The sequence below is a fragment of the Galeopterus variegatus genome, unplaced genomic scaffold, assembly GCF_000696425.1.
Source record: "Galeopterus variegatus unplaced genomic scaffold, G_variegatus-3.0.2 Scaffold588, whole genome shotgun sequence".
Classification (NCBI taxonomy): domain Eukaryota; kingdom Metazoa; phylum Chordata; class Mammalia; order Dermoptera; family Cynocephalidae; genus Galeopterus; species Galeopterus variegatus.
This window is the reverse complement of record NW_007726699.1, coordinates 1-9,358: the sequence shown is the minus strand read 5'-3', so window position 1 is coordinate 9,358 and position 9,358 is coordinate 1.

Genomic DNA, 9,358 nt, shown 5'->3' with positions numbered 1-9,358 from the left:
ATGTACATAGTACTGTGTTGGGGATACAGCAGGTATTTAAGACAAGCTTAAGATGGTGCGAGTTACATGGGTGAAGTGCCAATTACAACTCAGTCTGATGGGTCCAAGGATCGGGGTGACTATAAAGTGCTGGGGGTACTCAAGTGGCACCTCTGCAGTCTTTGACTCAGATTCCTGTGATCTGCTTGTTACTCACGGAATACTTCTGGCACCAAATGTGTGGGGTTTTTCCTCTTACCAACAACCAATTCTCCAACTTTACAGACACCAGCTGGGCATTCTACAATGTAATTCAGTTCTGACACTAGCTACCTGGAGTTAGCATCAGATCCCACCAGTTAAGGGCTCAGTCCCACAAGACTGTCCCCACTTCAGATGCCAGGCTCAAATCTGGGCCTCCTGTACTTCTGACTGACCAGCTATAAAGTCAAAGGGTTTTCATGGCCCCCACTTCAGGTTCAAAAAATTGCTAGAACGACTCACAGAACTCAGGAAAATACTTTACTTACATTTACTGGTTTATTATAAAAGATATACTTAGAAACAGCCAAATGGAAGAGATGCATGGGCAGGGTAAGGAGGAGGGGCACAGAGCTTCCATGCCCTCTTTGGGCGTGCCACTACTCAGCACCTTGAGGTTCACCAATCTGGAAGTTCTCCAGACCCCTTTGTGTAGGGGTTTTTGGAGGTTCCATTATGTAGGCATGACTGATGAGTCACTGGCCGATGGTGACTAACTCAATCTCCCACTCCTCTCATCTCCCCAGAGGTCGGGGGATGGGGCTGAAAGTTCCAACCCTTTAGTTACATGGTTGGTTCCATCCTGAAACTGTCTAGGGGCCCACCAAGAGTTGCCTCATTGGCATAAACTTGGGTATGGTTGAAAGGGGCTTATTTATTATGAACATCAAAAGATGCTTCTCTCACCCCTGTTGCTCAGGAAATTCCATGGGTTTTAGAAGCTCTTGTGCCAGGAACCAGGGATGAAAACCAAATATATATATATTTTTTTACATCACAGGATCACAGGGATAGAGGCAGATTGATTGTGGAGGGAGTTCTTACCTAAGACTAGAAGAAGGTGTTGGTGTTAGCCAGTCAGAGGGAACACAGTGTAAAAGGCCTGAGTGGGAGGGAGGGTGGCTTGCTCAAGGAACTGAAGACCCTTGATATTGCTGTAGCTTGAAGAGCTCAGAGAGAGGTAAAAAATTACGCTGGAGAAGTAGGTGGGTAGGTAAGTCATGGCCTTGGAAACCAAGGGTGTCTTGACTTTACCTTTGGGGTATTGGGGGTCAGCTGAGAGGTATAAAGCAGGGGAGTGACATGATCAGGTAGTTCAGAGGAATTCCTGTGGCTACACTATGAGACTGAAGGAGACAAGTCTAGTGGCAGATCAGTTACGCGGCTGTCAAAAGTAGGTGATAAAGGAGATGATAGTGGTGGCCCATCTGGGGTAGTGCAGTGGAAATCGAGAGGCACTGGTGTATTTGAGATTAACTTGATGATAGTACTTGCAAACTGATTGCAGACAGGAAAAGGGAAGAACTGAGAATGACTCAGGTTTGTGACCTGAAGTAGGAGGGAATAACAGCGGGAGCAGGCTTCAAGGGAGCAGCAGTGACCGGAGTGTCAGTGTTTTCCTGGGAGCGTGGCACTGTTCCATGTCCGCGTATTGACTTAGTCCTCATGAGAACCCCATGAGGTGGGTGGGAGTAGCACAAGGATACCTCAGAAAGTTCATGGGAACACGCATATTACCTTTAATTCTATTTTTCCATGAACTTTTTGAAGTAGCTGCTTATGTCCATTTGAAGAAGAGGCTGAGTAGCTTACCCATGGTTACCCGGCCTGGCAGTGGCAAAGCTGGGATCAAAACCCAGCAGTTTAGCTCCCGAGGTACCACACTGTACAGATGATACTCCACTCCCACGGACTGCCCCACTATATTTGGCACAGAATTAAAAAATTGGAAATGTTTTCTTGGTGGTGACATAAGTGCAGTGGAAATGACACATAGACCTGGGGTATGATCTCACTTTAGTAAATTCTTCTCAGTAAGACCTAGCCACTCCATCCAGCTTTTCAGAAGCTTAGTTTCCACATTAAATAAAATAGAGATAATATAATTTATAGCACTGATTAGAAATGCTAAATGTAGGGCCGGCCCGGTGGCGCACTGCTACAGTGCACCGCTTGGGAGCGCGGTGGTACTCCCGCCGAGGGTTCGGATCCTACATACAGACTGGCCGCTCACTGGCTGAGTGAGGTGCGGGTGCAACACCGAGGGTTGCGATCCCGTTGCCGGTCATGAAAAAAGACAAAAAGGAAAAAAAAAAAAAAAGAAATGCTAAATGTAAAGTGTGTAAGAGTTCCTCGCATTTGATAGTTAATAGCTGCATCTGTTACCTGTTTTCCCCCAAAGTATTTTATTGTAGAACATGTGGCTTGAGTAAAAGGTCATCATTACAGTATTTTTAATGTGGAGTGTATTAGTTTTTGTGTTGCTAAAACAAAATACCTCAGTTCAGGTAGTTTATAATGAAAAAGAGGTTTATTTGGGATAGCTGCATCTGGTGCTGGCCTTAGGCTGGTTCAGCTCTTGGTGGAAAGCAGAAGGGGAGCTGGCCTGAGCAAAGAGATCACATGGCTAGAGAGGAGGCAAGAGAGAGAGGGAGAAGGTGCCAGGCTCTTAATCTATTTCCGCAGAGCTCACTCACTCCCAGGGAGGACATTCATCTACTCATGAGGGATCTGCCCCCATGACCCAACACCTCCCTTCCAGGCTCCACCTCCCAACATTGCCACATTGGGAATCAGATTTCAACATGAGCTTTGGTTGGGGCAAACATCCAAACTGTGTCAAGGGGTGAGGAGGGATGTATCATTTAGAAAAGTTCTTTGGGCGATTTTTTTACTCCTGGTTATGAGCTACTTGCTTAGAAATTAGATTTTGAAAAACCAAAGGCTTCTGACTCCTAACTCTGGAAATCTCTTTTTAAAGCTTTTTGATCTAGGGAAAATTAAATTTGGTGGAGGGGATTTTTAAGGATTTGAATAGTAATTGGATTTGCTACTGGACCTTCTGTTTTTAATGTCAATACATATATTGTAGGGGATGTTGTTCAAAGTGTGGTCCACAGAATTTTATTGGTCCCTAATGAGATGAGGATAGAAATGGGGAGGAAAGGTTTAGAAACTTTAAGAACAACTTGACTGTGTCTGATCTAACAATAAAAAGTTGTGTTTTAATTTTACATGCTTTTCATGTTTTTATATTCCCAGGACATAGTTAGTGGATTTTACAAATATCAGTTCACTGGATGGATTAGAGATAATAAGTTAAAAACACTGAGTACTGCTTTAAAGTAAGTGTTCAGAAATAGCCATGGCTCTGGGGTCAACTGTGTTGGTTTGCAGAATGAATCATTGAATGAACTCTTCCATACCACTTTGATAAAATAACCTGGGCAATTGAGAATAGTCTTTGGCTCTGAGGAGTTAATTACTTATAAAAGTTGACAAATTTCTCAGTTGAGACTTTGCTCTTTGGAGCAAAATAATTTGCAAAGGGCTTCCTTCTGGAATTGCTAAGAGGAAGAGAGACTACTCTTGTTTTGACTGAAAGTCTATCTGAGAGGGAGTCAGCACCTGGAGCCTCAGTAATGCATTTGTATTATGCAGTATGAGATAGGATGGTGATGATATATTCTGGAATCTGAGTAGGAGTCACTGAATAGGAAACTGATTACACATAATTTTAAGTAGTAATTTCAACTAATCAAGTTTACTTGTCGGGGAAAAACAATAGCTGAAGAGGAGAGCATTTGTAAAGACCCTTTTGAAATGTCTTAAAATGAATTTTAGTGCTGAACCTCAACAGTTCTGTTTTTTTAACAGTCAACATAATCGCATTCTAGAGAGGGAGCCTTATGGGACAGGGAAGCCTTGGGGCCAGATGTGAGCATGTGATGTAAAAGCCTCCAGCAGCACTTGACCTTTGGGAGTGTCCTAGGCGCTGGAATGGAAGAGGAGGCTATGTATATAAAAATTCTAGAACAGCTATGTACAAATAAATTCTTTTCAAAATTGACCCCATCAGTTTTTTCATTTAGACTGATCAATAGTGACAGTTTGGCTTCCTCCATCTTTTTAATATAAGCATATCATCAATGTAAGAAAAATAGATAAAAGGTCTTTTATCTGCTCCCACTTTTAGTGGGTTTAATTTTGAATCCAAGTTTCCTATTCTGTTTCTAAATCAGTTCTTGAGAAATAGGACTTAAGCTGGCAAATCCATAAGCCTGGAATTTAGTTAAATGTATTCTCTGGCTCTTCCTTTTTTTCCCATTATAAAAATTGAAAAGAAAGTATATTTGATGGTATTTTAAATTGCCCGTAATACCATCATCCTAACACAGCTATTTTCATTATTGCATATTGTCTCCCTGTCCTCACCCCATAGTCATACATTTTTTAAACAAAGGAGTTTTATTGTTTTCCAAAAAAGTTGTACTAGTTTACAATGTCATCAGCATTGAATTTGAATGCTAATGAAAATGTTGCAAAATTCAGTGTGAATGTATCTTTTTCTATAGTCAGTATCAAAGGGATAACTATTGCAAAAATTTTTACGTATCTTTGCTAATAATTATATTTATAATTTAATTTTTTGCTCTTATTATAATTACTATTTTGGGGAGATATGAATTGTCCATATTTTCTTCTGCGTTTGTATCTTAAATGTTTTAAGATGTTAGCCATTAGTATTTGGGTCTGAGTTTTTTGAGGAAGAAAAAAGGCTTTGTCACTCTCTGAGACTAAAACAGACCAAAGGCTTTTCTCAATATTGTTCCTCTTTTACACAAAAGTATTTTTGGTGCTGATTCCTGTTGATTTGACCTAAGTCAAATGGCCTCGATTTCTTGTGCTCTTTCCCCTTTGAGGGGAAAAAAACTAGGAAATCAGTTGTTTCTCAGGAATTAATAAAGGGGGCAGCTGACCAACAAGGATTTAGTCACTCTGCAAGTCTGCTTCCATTGGGGTCTTTCCCATATAAGCCCTGGCCTTCAGTCTCAATAAGGCCTGCCTCACTGGACTCAACAGAATATTCCCAGTGTTAACCCTCCAGCTGAATTTCACTTATAATAAAATATGGTCTTTCTCAAACCAGCTTACTTAGTGTGACAGGAAAGGTTTGGCTTGAAGTCTTGATTGTCCCCAGTAACCAAATAAATTTAGGATGGTTCAGTTTAGAATTTTGCGACGTTACAAAAGCAATACCCATTCAGTAAAATCCATACTTCAGGTATCCGTACAACCATTTTCACTTTCAGTACAGTATTTAATAAATTGCATGAGATATTCAACATTTTATCTTAAAATAGGCTTTGTATTAAATGATTCTGACCAACTGTAGGCTAATGTAAATGTTCTGAGCATATTTAAGGTAAGCTAGGCTAAGCTATGATGTTTGGTAGGTCAGGTGTATTAAATGTATTTTTGACTTACTATATTTTCAACTTAAGATGGGTTTATTGGGATGCAACCCCATCGTAAGTCAAGGAACATCTGTACGTTCTAAATTTAAGTGATTGAAAACAGAGCCCTTTTATCTTTTCATGCTTGGGCACTACAGATGGTTGTTTTGGATAGTTTTTTGTTTGTTTTTGTTTTGTTTGCTTCCAAAAGCCAAGGTTTATTCCTTGCTGGTGTTCTGTGGTCACCATGGGTCAGGTGTAGCTCAGGACAGGCTGATAGACCAACCTCCCCAGGCATTGCTGGCTAAGTGACAGGGAGAAGAGGAGGCAGGAAAAAGCATGGCCACTGCCCAGAAGTGACACGCCTGATGACCTCCACACACTCGTCCTTGGGTACAGCAAGCCCCAGTTCTACATCCATTGGGGCAGGACTATATAATGAAGGTCATCCTAGGGAGAGGAAGATGCTGTATATGTATATTTTGGAAACTGAGGAAAATCTATTACAGTAGTTCAGTCAGAATTATAAGGACTTGAACTAAGTATCAGTTAAGTAAAGGAAAGATTATATTTGACAGAAAAGAAGCAAAATAAACAAGACTTAATAGTTGGTTACATACCAGCAGTAATGAAGGTGGAAGAATTAAGAATTAATTCTAAATGTATGGCCTGGGCAACCAAGGAGTGGTGAATGCCATCACTGAGAGAAAGATAAAGTTCAGTATTGGACATGTTAAGTTTAAAGTGTCATCCAAAAAGAGGTGTTTGTTGGTTCTTCCTGGTGTGTAGTTCAGGAGAGAGACAATGGCTGTAGATTGCAAATTCATCTGCCTGCAGCGAGTAGTTGACTGAATGAGACCACTGTGCAAGTATCTGATGGGGAGAGAGCTGAGGTGGAACCCCAGGGCAATGCTTTCCGGCCTTTTTCAAGTGAAGTGCACAGAGACAATGGTAATATTGGTGTAAACAGATAGGGCAGCTGGCATCTACAGCCAGCCGCCCCAAGGGCTGGGGAAAATTTGTGTGTCAGCATACCCTCTGCCATGACTGAGGAAGAACCACTACAGAAGGGGACGGGAAAGAGCACTCTCATGGAAACGAGAGGAAGGAAAGGATTGTTAAAAGGTAGGCGACACCAACAAGTAATGCCACAAAGAGGCTGTGAAAAGGGAAATCTGTGAAAGGTGTCCTCTGGATTTGGCAACTAGAAAGTTATCGATGAACTTCAGGAGACGTATTTCAGCAGAACGGTGAGGCTGGGAGCCAGATTCCAGTGAAATAGATATAAAAATAGACCATAAATATCAACAGCTCAAGATTTTGGCAGTGAAGAAGATGAGAGACATTGGTAGTAGAGGTGATCGTAACACTGAGAGAGAGTTGGTTTAAGATGAATGCAGTTTGAGCCCTTTTAAAAGCCAAGGAGAAATTAAGAATAAAGGGGGGTTGGGCAGGTCATTTATGGAATAAGGATGGGAGGGGATGGGACCCAAAGACAGCCTGGCAGGAGGGAGAGCAATTCCTGCCTTGATCAGAAAGGAAGGGGGCTTATGAGAGCGGGTGAGGCACAGGTAGCAAATGGCAAGTAGGTAGTGCTGGACTCTTGTTTTCTCCGTGTAGGAACAAGGCATCAGCACCTTGTTACCATTACTCAGCTGCAAGAACTTCCTTTAACTTTTTTTATAGTGGAGGTCTGCTAGTAACAAAGTTGCTCAGTTGTTGCTTTATTTTGCCTTCTTCATAGAAGGGTAGTTTTGTTTACTACAGAATTCTAGGTTAACAGGTTTTGGGGGGTTTTTTTTTTTTCTTTCAGCACTTTGAATCTATGCTGAGTACCTGGATTTTGTTAAAGAGTTCCTAGTTTTCTTGTGGTTTAGGTAGTTAATGTCCTTGTGGATCATTTTGATCCTTTTGAGCCTTGTTTTTAGTTAAAGTAGTCTAAAGTAGCTTGTGCTCCAGGGCTAGTAATGCTTAGCCTTCCTCCTAAGGTGTGGCTTTCCTGGGATTCCTACCAAGAGGCCCAGGGGCTCAGTGAGGCCTCTGAACTGCAGTTGGTGAGATCTGGAACATCTCTTATCCCTTTGTGAGCTCAGAGTTGTTCAGCTTACAGCTCTCTGGTGGTGTTTTTCTCTGGCTTCATGAGGGTTCCATCTTCTAGCCCGGAGTCTAAAGACTCCAGGGGACCTGCATGCAGATTTCTGGAGCTCTTTCTCTGGGTAGCTCCCTTCTCTCAGCAATTCTGCCTCACAACTTTCTAGCCTCCTCACCCTCCCCAATGTCCAGTCTGTCTCTTCAAGTCACAGAGACTTCTGTGCTCTCCTTGGTTCCCCCTGCCTTCTCCAGGGTCTGGTAAATAGCCTCCAGGTAGAAAGCCAGGCCTGTTGAAGGCTCACCGTATTTGTTTCTCTTTTTGGGATTGCAGTCCACTGCCTATTGTCCAGTGTCTAAAATAGTTGTTGCATATATTTTGTCCAGTTTTTGTATTATTTAAGAGGGAGAGCTGGTTCAGTACCAATTACTCCATTAGACCAGGAATGAAAATCCATTTTCAAATGTAGAAGTATTATGTTTTAAAATTTTTGACTGTAGTAAAGTTTCCTACAGTTGGTAAACTGCAAACATAGCAGTTTATGGTTAATTTACTGTGCAGTAGACTTCTAGGCCTTGAATTCTGTGCATTTCCTATACCTGTGGTGTCACTAGAATATGTGCATTAGAATCACTTGGGACTCTTGCTAAAAATGAGATTCCTGGGCCCTACCCTAGATCTGCTAAATTAGAATAAGCATAATTTCTGTGTATTTTAGTCATTGTTAGCAGGGTTTGTTCACTAAAGTTTGAGAGCTTTTTATGGATAGGCGATCTTGAGCAGTAGCAAGTAAAGTTGTATAAGCTGGTAGGGCTCTACGTCCACAATCACCAACTGTTTGCAAGGATGTGAGACAGGAGAACTCTTTATTCACTGCAAGTGACAGTATCAGTTGGTTCAGGCACCTTGGAAGCCTAGTCAAGTCAAAGTTTCACCTACTTTCCAACACGGCAGTTGTACTTCTAACTCTGTGTGTGAGGCAACATACTGGAAATGTCACAGCAGCATATTGCAAAAGAGCACGTTGGCAATAGCTTGGATAGCCAGCAAAAGGAACCTGCATATGTAATTTGTAATATATTCACTATTTGAAGAATTGAATACTACAGTATGTAGTATATTTACTATACTGTCAGTGGTACGGTATACTATAAAAATTAAATTGAATTTCCATTCAGTGAAAAATGGGAGAATTAGAGCCATTTGTCATATGGGTAAATTACAGAAATACAGTATTGAGCCAAGAAAGCAGGTAGCAGAAGAGTACATACACCACCATCTTGCCATTTACATGTAAAGTATTTAAAAACAAACAAACAAACAAAAAGCTGCCAAAGAAATGCAGGAGGAAATGCTTAGGATTGATAAGAACCAATTGGAGGAAGGGAGGGTGAAGCACACATGGGGCCTTTAACTGTGTTCATAGAGCTCCCTGAGCTGGGTGGGCAATGGGTGTTTGTAATAGTATTCTTTGTACCTATCTACATATTCAAAATATTTAATGATTAATTTCTTTTAGAGAGTTGACAAACAACTGGGGTACCTGATTTAATAGTCTTTATCGGGCCGGCCCAGTGGCGCACTGCTACAGTGCGCCGCTTGGGAGTGCGGCGGCGCTCCCGCCGAGGGTTCGGATCCCACATACAGACCGGTTCCCGCTCACTGGCTGAGCGAGGGGCGGGCGCAGCACCGAGGGTTGCGATCCCGTTGCCGGTCTGGTCCAGTCCGGGCGCGACACTGAGGGTTGCGATCCGTTGCCGGACACGAAAAAAGACAAAAAAGGAAAAAAAAA